Genomic DNA, 18,384 nt, shown 5'->3' on the forward strand with positions numbered 1-18,384 from the left:
GATAGGAGAAGAGAAGAGTGGAAGAGAGGAGGAAGAGGAAAGGAAGAGAGGAGGAGAGAATGAAGATAGGAGGAAATGAGGAGATGAGGAAGAGTGGAGGAGGGGAGGAAGAGAGATGGAGGAGAGGAAGAGTGGAGAAAAGAAGGAAAATAAGAGAGGAGGCAAGGAGGAAAGGAAAATAGGAGGAAGATATGAAAAGATGAGGAAGAGTAGAGGAGTGGAGAAGTGGAGAAGAGGAGGAAGATTAGAGGCGTGGAGGAAGAGCAGAGGAGGGGAGGAAGAGTGGAGGGAGGAAAAGAGATGGAGGAGAGAAAGAGTTGAGAAGAGGAGGAAAGGAAGAGAGGATGAAGAGTGGAGGAGAGGAGGAAGATTGGAGAAGAGGAGGAAAAGTGGAAGAGATGAGGAAGAGAGGAAGAGAGAAGGAAGAGAGGAGGAAAGGAGGAGATGAGGAAGAGTGGAGGAGGGGAGGAAGAGAGATGGATGAGAGGAAGAGTGGAGAAAATGAGGAAAGGAAGATAGGAGGAAAGGAAGAGAGGAGGGAAAAAAACTTGTAATAAAAAAAAAATAGGTAATCTTCTACTATTTTAGCAGTAATTGAGTGTTAAAAAAAGTTTATCATAATATACATTGCAAAAATAATGCATCAAAGAACACAAAATAGATCAATAAAAAAACATGAATATGTTTACCTTGCTCTATAAAATACATAAACATAGCAAGTATCTTCCGTTATCAATCTGTACAAAGTTCATCACTACAATGCTAAAAGTACATCAACTGGCATGAAAAACCTGCATTATTAGACAATCCTAAAGAACTACAAATTTTGCAAATAATGGAAAAGTATGATTAATCTATAAAGAAATATAGCAAACCTAGATTTGATGAAGCAAAACGTTTGAAGTTCAACATTATCAAGACAATATAAGGTAAAATAAAATAGAAAGTTCCTGAAAACAATCCAATAAGAGACATAATGCTTCTAATATAATATACGTGCTGAATCTTTAGGAAAAATACAACATCATAAGATGATGAGAGGATGACGAGTGGAGGAAGAGGAGGAGGAGTGGAAGAGTGGAGAAGAAGATGAGCGAAAAAACTTGAAAAAAAAATGTAGGAAATTTTCTGTTATGATATTACTTTTAGTAGTAATTGACTGGTAAAAAAAGTTTCTCATAATATGCATTGCAAAAATAATCGCTCAAAGAACACAAAATAGATCAATAAAAAAAAGGAATGCGTTTACCTCACTATATAAAATACATAAACATAGCAAGTATCTTCCGTCATCAATCTTTACAAAGTTCCTTGCTACAATGCAAAAAGCACATCAACCGGCATGGAAAACTTGCATTATTATACAATTATAGAGAAATGCAAATTTTGCAAGTAATGAAAAAGTATGATTAATCTACAAAGAAATATAACAAACCTAGTGTTAATGAAGGAAAATATTTGAAGTTCCACATTATCAAGACAATATAATTTAAAATAAAATAGAAAGTTCCTGAAAACAATCCAACAAGAGACATAATGCTTCTAACATAATATACCTACTGATTCTTTAGGCAGAATACCACATCATGTGATGATGAGAGGATGATGAGTGGAGGATGAGGAAGAGTGGAGAAGAAGAGGAGTGAAAAAGCTTAAAAAAAATATAGCAAATCGTCTGCTATGATAATACTTTTAGTTGTAATTGACTGTTAAACAAAAGTTTCTCATAATATGCATTACAAAAATAATGGCTCAAAAAACACAAAATAGATCAATAAAAAACATGAATACGTTTACCTCGCTCTATAAAATACATAAACATAGAAAGTATCTTCCGTCATCAATCTTTACAAAGTTCATTGCCACAATGCCAAAAGCACATCAATCGGTATCAAAAACCTACATTATTAGACAATCCTAGAGAACTACAAATTTTATAAATAATGGAAAAATAAGATGAATCTATAAAGAAATATAACAAACCTAGATTTGATGAAGCAAAATGTTTGAAATTCAACATTATCAAGACAATATAAGGTAAAATAAAATAAAAAATTCCTGAAAACAATCCAATAAGAGACATAATACTTCATAACATACATGTTGATTCCAATGGCAGAATACTGCAGGTAGCTTGTCATAATATAGTCATTGAAAGATGTCAATGTAAATTGTGTAAGTACCCTTCATCATCGAAGAATATATGTCACCAGAAAAAAAAAAGAAATAGTACGGAATTAATCCTGTAATCTGCCATCAAACTATTTACTTTTGTCGTCTAAATGAGGAGTATAATCTCGAATAGAAAACAAGAATATCAGTACCTAAATCAAAATTGCTTTATCCCTTCATCTTTGCATCAAAATGAAAAGTATTCCCGAATAAAGGACTAAGACCTATATAGAGGATTTTATATAAAAAATAATAATGAGTACAAAATATCATCTATAGACTTAGAGAGCATCTGCCTCCGTTGTATCAAAACTGAAGACTAACCACTAAGTCTATACAATCAAAGCCATACATGCCTAAGACCTCCTTCACAAATCTCAAAGTTTGAAAATTAAAATTTAAAACCCTTAAGGATTGGGAAACAAATACAAAAAGTCTAATCACATCCAACCAAAAATAATAAAATATTTAAAAATATAACATACAAATAGAGGAGGAAATGAGGAAAGAAAGAAATAAGGAAGAGTGCAGGAGACGGAGAAAAAAGGAAAGGATGAGAGGAGGAAGAGTGGAGAAGAGACGGCAGAGAGGAGCAGAGGAGGATAGGAGGAGGCGAGGAAGAGTGGAGGTGTGTGGAGGAAGAGTGGAGGGAGGAAGAGTGGAAAAGAGGAGGAACGGAAGAGAGGAGAAGATGATGAAAGGAAGAGAAATGGAGAAGAGTGGAGATGAGGAAGATATGAGAAACTGAGAGGAAGAGTGGAGGAGAAGAGGAAAAGAGGAGGCGGAGGAAAGCAAGAAAAAGAGTGGAAGAGAGAGGGAGAGATGAGGAAGAGTGGAGAGAGAGAGGGGAGAAAAGGATGAGAGGAGGAAGAGTGGAAAGAGGAAGATAGGAGAATATGAGGAAAGGAATAGAGGATGAAGAGTGGAGACGAGAAGGAAGAGATGAGAAGAGGAGAAAGATTAGAGGTGTGGAAGAAGAGCGGAGGAGGGGAGGAAGAGAATGGAGGAGAGGAAGAGTGGAGAAGAGGAGGAAAGGAAGAGAGGATGAAGGGTGGGGGAGAGGAGGAAGATATGAAGAATAGAAAAGGAAGAGAGGATGAAGAGTGGCGGAGAGGAGGAAGATAGGAGAAGAGGAAGAAAATGAAAGGAAGAGAGGATGAGAGGAGGAAGGGAGGAGGAAAGGAAGAGATGAGGAAGAGTGGAGGAAGGAAGGAAGAGTGGAGAAAAGGAGGAAAAGAAGAGAGGAGGAAAGGAGGAAAGGAAGAGAGGAGGAAGAGTGGAGCAGATGAGGAAGATATGAGAAGATGAGGAAGAGTGGAGGAGAGGAGGAAGAGTAGAGGAGTGGAAGAGGTGAGAAGAAGAGGAGGAAAAGATAAGTGGCGGAGAGAATGAGGGAAAAAACTTATAATAAAAAAAATACAGGAAAGTTTCTACTATTTTAGCAGTAATTAACTGTTAAAAAACGTTTCTCATAATATACATTGCAAAAATAAAGCATCAAAAAACACATAATAGATCAATAAAGAAACATGAATATGTTTACCTTACTCTATAAAATACACAAACATAGCAAGTATCTTCCGTCATCAATCTATACAAAGTTCGTCGCTACAATGCTTGAAATACATCAACCGGCATGGAAAACCTACATTATTAGACAATGCTAGAGAACTACAAATTTTGCAAATAATGAAAAAATATGATTAATCTACAATGAAATATAACAAACCTAGAGTTAATGAAGAAAAACGTTTGAAGTTTCACATTATCAAGACAATATAATGTAAAATAAAATAGAAAGTTTCTGAAAACAATCCAATAAGAGACATAATGCTTCTAACATAACATACCTGTTGATTCCTTGGGCTTACACAGTTAGCTTGTCATAATATCGTGATTGAAAGTTGTCAATGTAAAGTGTGTAACTATCCTTTATCATCGAAGAATATGTCATCAGATAAAAAAGTAATAGTAAATAATTAATCCTGTAATCTACCATCAAACTATTTACTTTTATCGTCTAAATGAGGAGTATAATTTCGAATAGGAAACGACAAAATCAGTACCTAAATGAACTTTTCTTCATCCCTTCATCTTTGTATCAAAATGAAAGGTATTCCTGAATAAAGAACTTAGACATATAAAGAGTATTTTGTACAAAAACAATAATGAGTACAAAATGTCGTCATTTATAAACCTAGAGAGTGTCTGCTTTCTTTTTATCAAAGCTGAAGTCTAGCCACTAAGTCTGTCCAATCAAAGGTGTACATGCCTAAAGCCTCAACAAATCTCAAGGTTTGGAAATTAAAATTTAAAACCCATAATGATTGAGAAAGAAATACTAAAAGTCTAATGATATCCAACCAAAAATAAAATAATATTTAAAAACATAACATACAAATAGTATATCAAGGAGGAAGAAATATGTAATAGTAGAGAGTAGGAGAGGAGGAGGAGGATGAGAAAGAGAAAAGCGAGGAGGAGAAAAGGAATAGGAGATGAGAAAAAGAGGTGGAGAGGAAGAGTGGAGGAAGTAAGAAAGGTGGAGAAGAGAAGGAAGAGCAGAGGAAGAGTGGAAGAGAGGAGGAAGAGTGGAGAAGAGGGAGATATGAGGAAGAGTGGAGAGAGGGAGAAAGAAAGGAAGAGTGGAAGGAGGAGAGAAATAGTGGAAGGAGGAAGGGAGGTGGAGGAGAGGAGGAAGAGTGGAGGAAAGGAATAGAGGAGAATAAGAGGAAAGGAATAGTGGAGGAGAGAAGGAAGAGAGGAGAATATGAGGAAATGAGGAGAGGAGGAAGAGTGGAGGGAAGAAAAGAGATGGAGGAGAGGAAGAGTGGAGAAGAAAAGGGAGGAAAGGAAGAGAGGAGAAGAAGAGGAAAGGAATAGAAGAGGAACAGTGGAGCAGAGGAGGAAGATAACAAAAGAGTGGAATGAGGAAAAGAGGTGGAGGAGAGGAGGAGTGGAAGAGTGGAGAAGAGGATGAGGAAAGGAAGAGTAGAGGGGAGGAGAGGAGGAGGGAAAAAATTTGTAATAAAAAAAATATAGGAAATCTTCTACTATGATAATACTTTTAGCTGTAATTGACTGTTAAAAAAAGTTTCTCATAATATACATAGCAAAAATAATGGCTTAAAGAACACAAAATAGATGAATAAAAAAACATGAATACGTTTACCTCGCTCTATAAATACATAAACATAGAAATCCTAGAGGACTAAAATTTTGGAAATAATGGAAAAATATGATGAATCTACAAAGAAATATAACAAACCTAGATTTGATGAAGCAAAACGTTTGAAGTTCAACATTATCAAGACAATATAAGATAAAATAAATAGAAAGTTCCTGAAAACAATCCAATAAGAGACATAATGCTTCATAACATACATGTTGAAGCATTATAGTTAGCTTGTCATAATATAGTCATTGAAAGCTGTCAATGTCAAGTGTGTAACTACCCTTCATCATCAAAGAATATATGTCACCAGATAAAAAAGTAATAGCATGAAATTAATCCTGTAATCTACCATTAGACTATTTACTTTTGCCGTCTAAATGAGGAGTATAATTTCAAATAGAAAACAAGAATATCAATACCTAAATCAAAATTTCTTCATCCCTTCATCTTTGCATCAAAATGAAAAGTATTCCTGAATAAAAAGGACTAAGACTTATAAAGACTATTTTATATAAAAAATAATAATGAGTACAAAATCTCATCTATAGACCTAGAGAGCGTCTGCCTCATTTGTATCAAAGCTGAAGGATAGTCACTAAATCTATACAATCAAAGTCGTATATGCTTAAGACCTCCATAACAAATCTCAAAGTTTAGAAATTAAAATTTAAAACCTGTAAGGATTGAGAAAGAAATACTAAAAGTCTAATCACATCCAACCAAAAATAATATAATATTTAAAAATATAACATACGAATAGTATATCTAAGAGGAAGAAATATGTAGTAGATAAGAGGAAATGAGGAAAGGGAGAGAGGAGGAAGAGTACAAGAGACAGAGAGATGAGAAAGAGTGGAGAGAGGAAGAGATGAGGAAAGGATGAGAGAATGAAGAATGGAGGAGAAGAGAAAGAGTGGAGAAGAGAAGGCAAAGAGGAGTAGAGGAGGAAATGAGGACACGAGGATGAGTTGGGGTGTGGAGGAAGAGTGGAGGAAGAATGGACGAGGGGAGGAAGAGTAGAGGCATGGAGGAAGAGTGGAGGAGAGGAGGAAGAGCGATGTAGGAGAGGAAAAGTGTAGAAGAGGAGGGAGGAAAGGAAGAGATAAGAAGATGAGGAAATAAAGAGAAGAGGAACAATGGAGAAGAGGAGAAAGAAGAGTGGAGGGAGGAAGAGATGTGGAGGAGAGGAGAAATGGAAGAGTAGAGAAGAAGTGGAAGGAAGAGTGAATGAGTGGAGGAGAGGAGGAGAGTATAAGGGAAAAAATTTGTAATAAAAAAAATGTAGGAAATTTTCTGTTATGATATTACTTTTAGCAGTAATTGACTGGTAAAAAAAGTTTCTCAAAGAACACAAAATAGATCAATAAAAAATATGAATATGTTTACCTCGCTCTATAAAATATATAAACATAGCAAGTATCTTCTATCATCAATCTTTACAAAGTTCATTGCTACACAGCTAAAAGCACATAAACTGGCATGGAAAACCTGCATTATTAGACAATCCTAGAGAACTACAAATTTTGCAAATAAAGAAAAATTATGATAAGAAATATAATAAACATAGAGTTAATGAAGGAAAACATTTGAAGTTCCACATTATCAAGACTATAGAATGTAAAATAAAATACAAAGTTCCTGAAAACAATCCAATAATAGACATAATACTTTTAACATAACATACATGTTGCTGTTTTGGGCAAAATACCGCAGTTAACTTGTCATAACTTGTCAAAATACCCTTCATCATCGAAGAATATATGTCATCAGATAAAAAAGTAATAGTACGGAATTAATCCTATAATCTACCATTAAACTATTTACTTTTGCCATCAAATAAGGAGAGTATAATTTCGAATAGGAAACGACAATATCATTACCTAAATCAAAATTTTTTCATCCCTTCATCTTTGCATCAAATTGAAAAGTATTCCTGAATAAAAAGGACTAAGACCTATAAAAAGTATTTTATATAAAAAATAATAATGATTGCAAAATGTCATCTATAGACCTAAAGAGCGTCTGCCTCCTTTGTATCAAGCTGAAGGCTAGCCATTAAGTCTATACAATCAAAGTTGTACATGCCTAAGACCTCATTAACAAATCTCAAAGTTTGGAAATTAAAATTTAAAACCTGTAAGGATTGGGAAAGAAATACTAAAAGTCTAATCACATCCAACCAAAAATAATATAATATTTAAAAATATAACATACAAACAATATATCTAAGAGGAAGAAATGTGTAGTAGATAGGAGGAAATGAGGAAAGGTACAGGAGACAGAAAGTTGAGAAAGAGTGGAGAGAGGGAGAGATGAGTAAAGGATGAGAAGAGGAAGAGTGGAGAAGAGAAGGAAGGCAGTGAGGAGCAAATGAGGAAAAGATGAGACGAGGAAGAGTGGAGGTGTGAAGGAAGAGTGGAAAAGATGAGGAATGGAAGGAATGAGAAGATGAGGAAAGGAAAAGAAGTGGAGAAGAGTGGGAGGAGGAAGATAGGAGAAGTTACAGAGTGGAATCTTTAAAAGGGGTCTATGGAATTATATCGGCGCTTGTCCCTATTTTGACTCTTGTATTGGGAATCACAATAGGCGTATTAGTAATTGTATGGTTAGAAAGAGAAATATCCGCAGGGCTACAACAACGTATTGGACCTGAATACGCTGGTCCTTTAGGAGAGGAAGAGTGGAGGAGAGAGAGAGATGAGGAAGAGTAGAGAAAGGGGGGAGGAGGAAGAGTGGAAGGAGGAAGAGAGGTGGAGGAGAGGAGGAAGAGTGAAGGAGAGGAAGAGAGGAGAATATGAAGAAAGGAAGAGAGGAGGAAGAATTGAGGGGAGAAGGAAGAGAGAGGAGAAGCGGAGAAGAGGATGAAGATTGGAGGCGTCGGGGAAGAGCGGAGGAGGGGAGGAAGAGTGGAGGGATGAAGAGAGATGGATGAGAGGAAGAGTGGAGAAGAGGATGAAAGGAAGAGAGGATGAAGAGTAGAGGAGAGGAGGAAAATAGGAGAAAAGGAAAGGATGAGAGGATGAGAGTGGAGGAGAGGAGGAAGATAGGAGAAGAGGAGGAAGAGGAAATGAATAAAGGAGGAAGAGTGAAGAAAAGGAGGACAAGAAGAAAGGTGGAAAGGAGGAAAGGAAGAGAGAAGGGAGGAAGAGTGGAGCTGATGAGGAAGATGAGGAAGAATGAATGAGGGAGGAAGAGTAGAGGAGTGGAAGATGGGGGAAGAGGAGGAAAAGAAGAGTGGAGGAGAGAAAGAGGGAAAAAACTTGTAATAAAAAAAAGTACAGGAAATTTTCTACTATTTTAGCAGTAATTGACTGTTAAAAAAAGTTTCTCATAATATGCATTTCAAAAATAAGCATAAAAGAACACAAAATAGATCAATAAAAAAAATATGAATATGTTTACCTTGCTCTATAAAATACATAAACATAGCAAGTATCTTCCGTCATCAATTTGTACAAAGTTCGTCGCTACAATGCTAAAAGTACATCAACAGGCATGGAAAACCTGCATTATAAGACAGTCATAGAGAACTACAGATTTTTCAAATAATAGAAAAGTATGATTAATCCACAAACAAATATAAGAAACCTATAGTTATCAAAGAAAATGTTTGCACCAAATTATCAAGACAATATAATGTAAAATAAAATAGAAAGTTCCTGAAAACAATCCAGTAAGAGACATAATGCTTCTAACATAACATACCTTTTGATTCCTTGGGTAGAAAATAGCACAGTTGGCTTGTCATAATACAGTCATTGAAAGCTGTCAATGTAAAGTGTGTAACTACCCTTCATCATCGAAGAATATATGTCATCAGATAAAAAAATAATAGTAAGGAATTAATCCTATAATCTGCAATCAAACAATTTACCTTTGTCATCTAAATGAGGAGTATAATTTCAAATAGAAAATGACAATATCAGTACCTAAATCAACCTTTCTTCATCTCTTCATCTTTGCATCAAAATGAAAGTTATTTCCGAATAAAGGACTTAGACTTATAAAGAGTATTTTATACAGAAAAATTAATGAGTAAAAAATGACATCTATAAACCTAGTAAGCATCTACCTTCTTTGTATCAAAGCTGAAGTCTAGCCACTAAGTCTCTCCAATCAAAGTTGTACATGCTTAAGGCCTCAACAAATCTCAAAGTTTAGAAATTAAAATTTAAAACCCATAATGATTGAGAAAGAAATACTAAAAGTCTAATGACATCAAACCAAAAATAATATAATATTTAAAAATATAACATACAAAAAGTATATCAAGGAGGAATAAATATGTAGTAATAGAGAGTAGGAGAGAAGGAGAAGGATGAGGAAGAAAAAGTGAGGAGGAGAAAAGGAATAGGAGATGAGAAAGAGAGGAGGAGAGGAAGAGTGGAGGAAGGAAGAAAGGTGGAGAAGAGGAGGAAAGGAAGAGCGGAGGAAGAGTGGAGGAGAGAGGGAGTGAAGCGGAAGAGTGGAGAGAGGGAGAGAGGAAGGCAGAGTGGAGAGAGGAGGTAGAGGAGTAGATGAGGTGAGAAAGAGTAGAAGGAGGAAGAAAGGTAGAGGTGAGGAGGAAGAGGAAGAGAGAAGGAAGAGTGGAGGAGAGGAATAGAGGAGAAGAAGAGGGAATGAAGAGTGGAGGAGAGAAGGAAGAGAGGAGAAGATGAAATGAGGACAGGAGGAAGAGTGTAGAAGATGAGGGACGAAAGGAAGAGATGAGAAGAGGAGGAAATGAAGATAAGAGGAACAGTGGAGTATAGGAGGAAGAAGAGTGGAGGGAGGAAGAGAGGTGGATGAGAGGAGGAGGAGTAGAAGAGTGGAGAACAGGAGGAGTAAAGGAAGAGTGAATGAGAGGTGGAGGGAAAAAATTTGTAATAAAAAAATGTTGGAAATTTTTTGTTATGATATTACTTTTAGCAGTAATTGACTAATAAAAAAAAGCTTCTCAAAGAACACAAAATAGATTAATAAAAAACCATGAATATGTTTACCTCACTATATATAATACATAAGCATAGCAAATATCTTCTGTCATCAATCTTTACAAAGTTCATTTATGCAGTGCTAAAAGCACATAAGCTGCAATGGAAAACCTGCATTATTAGACAATCCTAGAGAACTACAAATTTTACAAATAATGGAAAATTATGATAAGAAATATAATAAACATAGAGTTAATAAACGAAAACGTTTGAAGTTCCACATTATCAAGACTATATAATGTAAAATAAAATACAAAATTCCTGAAAACAATCCAATAATAGACATAATGTTTTTAACATAACATACCTGTTGATTCCTTGGGCAAAACACTACAGTTAACTTGTCATAACTAGTCAAAATTCCCTTCATCATCGAGTAATATATGTGATCAGATAAAAAAGTAACAGTACGGAATTAATCCTATAATTTACCATCAAACTATTTACATTTGCCGTCATTACCTAAATCAAAATTTCTTCATCTCTTCATCTTTGCATCAAAATGAAGAGTATTCCTGAATAAAAAGGACTAAGATCTATAAAGAGTATTTTATATAAATAATAATAATGAGTACAAAATGTCATCAATAGACCTAGAGAGCATCTGCCTCCTTTGTATCAAAGCTGAAGCCTAGCCACAAAGTCTATACAATCAAAGTCGTACATGCCTAATACCTCCTCAACAAATCTCAAAATTTGGAAATTAAAATTTAAAACTTGTAAGGATTGGGAAAGAAATACTAAAATTCTAATCACATCCAACCAAAAATAATATAATATTTAAAAATATAACATACAATTAGTATATCTAAGAGGAAGAAATGTGTAGTAGATGGGAGGAAATGAAGAAAAGAAGAGAGGAGGAAGAGTGCAGGAGACAGAGAGATGATAAAGAGTGGAGAGAGGGAGAGATGAGGAAAGGATGAGAGAATGAAGAATAGAGGAGAGGAGGAAGAGTGCAGGTGTGGAGGAAGAGTGGAAAATATGAGGAATATAAGAGATGAGAAGATGATGAAAGGAAGAGGAGTGGAGAGGAGGAAGATATGAGAATAGGAGAGGAAGAGTGGAGGAGAAGAGGAAGAGAGGAGGCAAAGAGAGGGGGGAGGAAAAGAGGAGGAAGAGGTGGCAGAGGAAAGGAAGAGAAAGAGTGGAAGAGAGGAGGAGAGAGGGAGAGATGAGGAAGAGTGAAGAGAAGGAGATAGGAGGAAAGGACGAGAGGAGGAAAAGTAGAGGAGAGGAGGAAGAGAGAAGGAGAAGAGGAAGAGAGGTGGAGGAAAGGAAGAGAGGAGGAAGAGTAAGAAGAGTGGAGGAAGAGTAGAGGGGGAGAAGGAAGAGAGGAGAAGCAGAGAAGAGGATGAAGATTGGTGGCATGGAGGAAGAGTGGAGGAGATGAGGAAGAGTGGATGGAGGAGAGGAAGAATAGAGAAGAGGAGGAAAGGATGAGGGGATGAAGAGTGGAAGAGATGAGAAAAATAGGATAAGAGGAAATGAAGTGTGGATGAAGAGTGGAGGAGATGAGGAAGATAGGAGAAGAGGAGGAAGAGTGGAAGAGAGGAGGAATAGGAAAGGAATGGAGGAAGAAGAGTGGAGGAGAAAAGGAAAAGTGGAGGAATAGTGGAGTAGATGAGGAAGATATGAGAAGATGAGGAAGAGTGAAAGAGAGGAGGAAGAGTAGAGGAGTGGAAGAGGGGAGAAGAGGAGAAGGAAAAGAAGAGTGGAGGAGAGAATGAGGGAAAAAACTTGTAGTAAAAGAAAATATAAGAAATTTTCTACTACTTTAGTAGTAATTGACTGTTAAAAAAAGTTTCTCATAATATGCATTACAAAAATAATGCATCAAAGAACACAAAATAGATCAATAAAAAAACATGAATATGTTTACCTTGGTCTATGAAATACATAAACATAGCAAGTATCTTCCGTCATCAATCTGTACAAAGTTTGTCGCTGCAATGCTAAAAGTACATCAACCGGCGTGGAAAACCTGCATTGTTAGACAATCCTAGAGAACTACAAATTTTACAAATAATAGAAAAGTATGATTAATCTACAAAGAAATATAACAAACCTAGAGTTATGAAAGAAAACGTTTGAACCAAATTATCAAGACAATATAATGTAAAATAAAATAGAAAGTTCCTGAAAACAATCCAATAAGAGACAAAATGCTTCTGACATAATATACCTTTGATTCCTTGGGTAGAAAATACGACAGTTGGCTTGTCATAATATAATCATTGAAAGCTGTCAATGTAAAGTGTGTAACTATCATTCATCATCGAAGAATATATGTCATCAGATAAAAAAATAATAGTAAGGAATTAATCCTGTAATCTACCATAAACAATTTACGTTTGTCATCTAAATGAGGAGTATAATTTCGAATAGAAAACGACAATATCAGTACCCAAATCAACATTTCTTCATCCATTCATCTTTGCATCAAAATGAAAGGTATTCCTAAATAAAAGACTTATACTTATAAAGAGTATTTTATACAAAAAAAAAAAAATAATGAGTACAAAATATCATCTATAGACCTAGAGAGCGTCTAGCCACTAAGTCTATCCAATCAAAGTTGTACATGCTTAAGGCCTCAACAAATCTCAAGGTTTGAAAATTATAATTTAAAACCCATATTGATTGAGAAAGAAATACTAAAAGTTTAATGACATCCAACTAAAAATAATATAATATTTAAAAATATAACATACAAATAGTATATCGAGAAAGAAATATGTAGTAGTAGAGAGTAGGAGAGGAGGAAGAGGATGAGGAAGAGGAAGCGAGGAGGAGAAAGGGAAGAAGAGATGAGAAAGAGAGGAGGAGGGGAAGGGAGAGAGGTGGAGAAGAGGAGGAAGATGAGGAAAAGAAGAGCGAAGGAAGGGTAGAGGAGAGAGGGAGTGATGAGGAAGAGTGGAGAGAGGGAGAGAGGAGGGAAGAGTGGAGGAGAAGAGAGGTGGAGGAGAGGCGGAAGAGGAGATGAGGTGAGAAAGAGTGGAAGGAGGAAGAGAGGTGGAGGAGAGGAATATGGGAGAAGAAGAGGAAATGAAGAGTGGAGGAGAGAAAGAAGAGAGGAGAAGATGAGGAAAGGAGGAGAGGAAGAAGAGTAGAGGCGTGGAGGAAGAGTGGAGGAGGGGAGGAAGAGTGGAGGGAGGAAGAGCGATGGAGGAGAGGAAGAGTGTAGAAGAAGAGGGAGGAAAGGAAGAGATGAGAAGATGAGGAGATGAAGAGAAGATGAACAGTGGAACAGAGGAGGAAGAAGAGTGGAGGGAGGAAGAGAGGTGGAGGAGAGGAGGATGAGTGGAAGAGTGGAGAACAGGAGGAGTAAAGGAAGAGTGGAGGAGAGAGGATGAGGGAAAAAATTTGTACTAAAAAGAAATGTAGGAAATTTTCTATTATAATATTACTTTTAGCAGTAATTGACTGGTAAAAAGAGTTTCTCAAAGAACACAAAATAGATCAATAAGAAATCATGGATATGTTTACCTCGCTCTATAAAATATATAAATATAGCAAGTGTTTTCTATCATCAATCTTTACAAAGTTCATTTCTGCACTGCTAAAAGCACATAAACTGGCATGGAAAACCTGCATTATTAGACAATCCTAGAGAACTACAAATTTTGCAAGCAATGGAAAATTATGATAAGAAATATAATAAACATAGAGTTAATGAAGGAAAACGTTTGAAGTTCCACATTATCAAGACTATATAATGTAAAATAAAATACAAAGTTCCTGAAAATAATCCAATAATAGACAATGCTTTATACCTGTTGATTCCTTAGGCAACATATCGTAGTAACTTGTCATAACTTGTCAAAATACCTTACATCATCGAAGAATATATCATCAGATAAAAAAGTAATTGTACGGAATTAATCCTATAATCTGCCATCAAACTATTTACTTTTGCCGTCAAGTGATGAGTATAATTTTGAATAGGAAATGACAATATCATTATCTAAATCAATCTTTCTTCATCCCTCTTCATCTTTGCATCGAAATGGAAGGTATTCCTAAATAAAGGACTACGACCTATAAAGAGTATTTTATACAAAAAGAATAATGACTACAAAATGTCATCAATAGACCTAGAGAGTGTATGCCTCCTTTGTATCAAAGCTGAAGGCTAGCCACTAAGTCTATCCAATCAAAGTTGTACATGTATAAGGCCTCCTCAACAAATCTCAAGGTTTGATATTAAAATTTAAAACCCGTAAGGATTGAGAAAGAAATACTAAAAGTCTAATCATATCAAACCAAAAATAATAATATTTAAAAATATAACATACAAATAGTATATCTAGGAGAAAAAATATGTACTAGTAAGAGTGGAGAAGAGGAAAATGGGAGGAGGATGAGAGGGGGAGAGGAAGTGGGAGGAAGGAAGAGAGGTGGAGGAGAGGAGGAGGAGGAAAGGAAGCGAGGAGCAAGAGTGGATGAGAGGAGAGAGGGAGAGAGGAGAAAATGACGAGAGGAGGAAGAGTGGAAGAGAGGAAGAGTGGAAGGAGGAAGAGGTGGAAAGTGGAAGGAAGAGGTGGAGGAGAGGAGGAAAAGTGGATGAGAGGAAGAAAGGAGAAAAGGAGGAAGAGTGAAGGGAAGTAGGAAGAGAAGAGAAGAGGAGGAAGAGTAGAAGAGAGGAAGAGTGGAGAAGAAGAGGAAGAGGAAGAAAGGAGGCAAAGAGAGGGGGAGGAAGAGTAGAGGAGAGGAAGAGTGGAGGAGAAGAGGAAAAGAGGAGGCAAAGAGAAGGGGGAGGAAAAGTGGAGGAAGAGGAGGCGGAGGAAAAGAAGAAAAAGAGTGGAAGAGTGGAGGAGAGAGAGAGATGAGGAAGAGTGGAGAAAGAGAGAGAGGAGAAAGAGTGGATGGGAGGAGAGAGGGAGAGAGGAGAAAAGGACGAGAGGAGGAAGAGTGGAAGAGAAGAGGAGATGAAGAGTGGAAGGAGGAAGAGGTGGAAGAGTGGAAGGAAGAGGTGGAGGAGAGGAGGAAAAGTGGATGAGAGGAAGAAGAGTGGAGGGAAGTAGGAAGAGAAGAGAAGAGGAGGAAAAGTAGAGGAGAGAAAGAGTGGAGGAGAAGAGGAAGAGAGGAGGCAAAGAGAGGGGGAGGAAGAGTAGAGGAAAGGAAGAGTGGATGAAAAGAGGAAGAGAGGAGGCAAAGAGAAGGGGGAGGAAAAGTGGAGGAAGAGGAGGCGGAGGAAAGGAAGAGAAAGAGTGGAAGAGTGGAGGAGAGGGAGAGATGAGGAAGAGTGGAGAGAGGGAGAGAGGAGGAAAGGAGGAGAGGAGCAAGAGTGGATGAGATGAGAGAGGGAGAGAGGAGAAAAGGACGAGAGAAGGAAGAGTGGAAGAGAGGAAGAGTGGAAGGAGGAAGAGGTGGAAGAGTGGAAGGAAGAGGTGGAGAGGAGGAAAAGTGGATGAGAGGAAGAGAGGAGAAGAAGAGGAAGAGTGGAGGAAAGTAGGAAGAGAAGTGAAGAGGAGGAAGAGTAGAGGAGAGTAAGAGTGGAGGAGAAGAGGAAGAGATGAGGCAAAGAGAGGGGGAGGAAGAGTAGAGGAGAGAGGAAGAGTGGAGGAGAAGAGGAAGAGAGGAGGCAAAGAGAAGGGGGAGGAAAAGTGGAGGAAAAGGAGGCGGAGGAAAGGAAGAGAAAGAGTGGAAGAGTGGAGGAGAGGGAGAGAGGACGAGAGGACGAGAGGAGGAAGAGTGGAGGAGAGGAGGAAGAGGAGGAGGAGGAAAGGAAGCGAGGAGCAAGAGTGGATGAGAGGGAGAGATGAGGAAGAGTGGAGAGAGGGAGAGAGGAGGAGGAGGAAAAGTGGATGAGAGGAATAGAGGAGAAGAGGAGGAAGAGTGGAGTGAAGTAGGAAGAGCAGAGGAAGGGAGGAAGAGAGATGAAGGAGGTGAAGAATGGAGAAGAGGAGGAAAGGAAAAGAGCATGAAGAGTGGAGGAGAGGAGGAAAATATGAGAAGAGGAAAGGAAGAGAGGATGAAGAGTGGAGGAGAAGAGGAAGAGTGGAAGAGAGGAGGAAGTGGAGATGAGGAGAGTGAAGCGAGGAAGAGATGTGGAGGAGAGAAGGAAGAGCGGAGTAGATGAGGAAAGGAAGAATGGAGGAGAGGAGGAGGGAAAAAACTAGTAATAAAACAAATATAGGAAATTTTTTGCCATATTATTAATTTTAGCATAATTGACTGTTAAAAAAAGTTTCTCATATTGCAAAAAAAATGCTTCAAAGAACACAAAATAGATCAATAAAAAAACATGAATATGTTTACCTCACTCTATAAATTACATAAATATAGCAAGTATCTTCTGTCATCAATCTTTACAAAGTTCGTTGGTACACTGCTAAAAGCATGTCAACCAGCATGGAAAACCTGCATTATTAGACAATCCTAGAGAACTACAAACTTTACAAATAATGGAAAAGTATGATTAATCTACATAGAAATATAACAAACCTAACATAATATATACCTGTTGATTCTTTAGGCAGAATACCACAGTTAGCTTGTCATAATATATTTATTGAAAATCGTTAGCGTAAAGGTTACATAATCATCGAACAATGTATGTTATCGGATAAAAAAAATAATAATATGGAATTAATATTGTAATCTACCATCAAACTATTTACCTTTGCCCCTAAATGAGAATTATAATTTGGAATAGAAAACAATAGTATAAGTACCTTAATCAACATGTCTTCATCCCTTCATCTTTGCATCAAAATGATGTACAAAAGATGAGCCAGAAGTACTCACTGCTGAAAGACTCTGGAAAAAGGGTTTAACAAAAATGATGAGAGGATTAGAACACTTGTAATCACAAGTTACCCGACAAATTATCTCTAACATGTTTCACATATGAATTTCTCTCTAGAAAATGCAATTAGTTTTTAACTGTATTGCTTTTTTGCATGACTACCTAACGTAAACAAAGTTCACAAGGCTTAACGAGGCTCTTAAAAAAAAATTGTAGGAAATCATCTTTCAAAAATTAAGTCTCATATGGTTTCAACCAGAGAAGGCAAATGGCAAATACACTTGCAATTGACACACTTGTGCATGTAGAATTATCCTATCAGATGAGGTCATGCACAATTACTAAAACTAGGTGTTGATTTGAGCAGCTGGTTTGATATGATGTACACTAATCAATGTATGCGGACTTTGCAAAAGCAGACCCAAACCTGTCAACCAATGATTATATTCATTCAAATTTATATTCACATATCTCAAGCACACCCAACTGTTCAATAGCGTCAGCTACATTGAAAAAGTTAACAGATTGATTTCCAGGACCTATATAAAATAAAAGTGTTACAGTGGCTGAAAAGAGCGGCAACTATCCAAATGGAAGTTAGATAGCATTAACAAAGAAAGCGTGAATCAAAACCATTAATGGTGTTTCTGTGAGAGGAGAAACCATATTAATTTTCCTTTGATCTTTTTGAGCCCAAATATGGGGGAGATCAGGCCAGTGATATTTTACACACACGCGCGCGCATGTATACAAGATATACACACAAATATGATGACCTCACGATTTTGGTGTTGGAAGTACTAGATTTAGGGTTGGTGTGTTAATATTATCGATCTCTGGTACCTTTCACAGCTTCTGATTTTCCCCCATCAAATAAAGTTGTTTAGGACCAGTACTATACGCATGCAAAACCCCCACTTCATGAATATTATCTCTAGCTAGCTATATGATCTGTTGAATGCAGAACACACTAATTAAAATTTAAGACCCACTGGCAATTAAGTGATCATATTTAAGATGACACAGATCATTGTCAGTATTAAAAAAAAATTAAAGCAATAACAATGGAAAGTCACACGTCCTTATCATTAATATACCAACTCAAAATTCATTAGAGACAACAAACCTGAAGAAAGAGATCTGAAGACAACAAACCTGAAGAAACATTCAATTCCAGCAAAAGAAAGATCCAGATACACAATGAATGTCAAACTGGGCAACAGAGACAGTGAGGAGAGATAAGGCCAATACAACCAGTGCTCACAATCTGTTGAGATATTAGCAGCCAACGAAAGCTTGACATGGATGAA

General features: G+C 36.9%; 1 long non-coding RNA gene across 1 annotated transcript; it reads right to left on the minus strand.

Moving 5' to 3' along the window:
• Positions 1–615: 615 nt before the first annotated feature.
• Positions 616–18,368, minus strand: LOC121239151. The gene is made up of 3 exons (XR_005935248.1): positions 18,230–18,368; positions 17,001–17,085; positions 616–791 (listed from the first exon to the last, which is right to left on the minus strand). It is a non-coding gene; the product is annotated as an uncharacterized LOC121239151 (long non-coding RNA).
• Between the last annotated feature and the right edge of the window lie 16 nt (positions 18,369–18,384).

This window comes from Juglans microcarpa x Juglans regia, chromosome 7D (genome assembly GCF_004785595.1).
Source record: "Juglans microcarpa x Juglans regia isolate MS1-56 chromosome 7D, Jm3101_v1.0, whole genome shotgun sequence".
Classification (NCBI taxonomy): domain Eukaryota; kingdom Viridiplantae; phylum Streptophyta; class Magnoliopsida; order Fagales; family Juglandaceae; genus Juglans; species Juglans microcarpa x Juglans regia.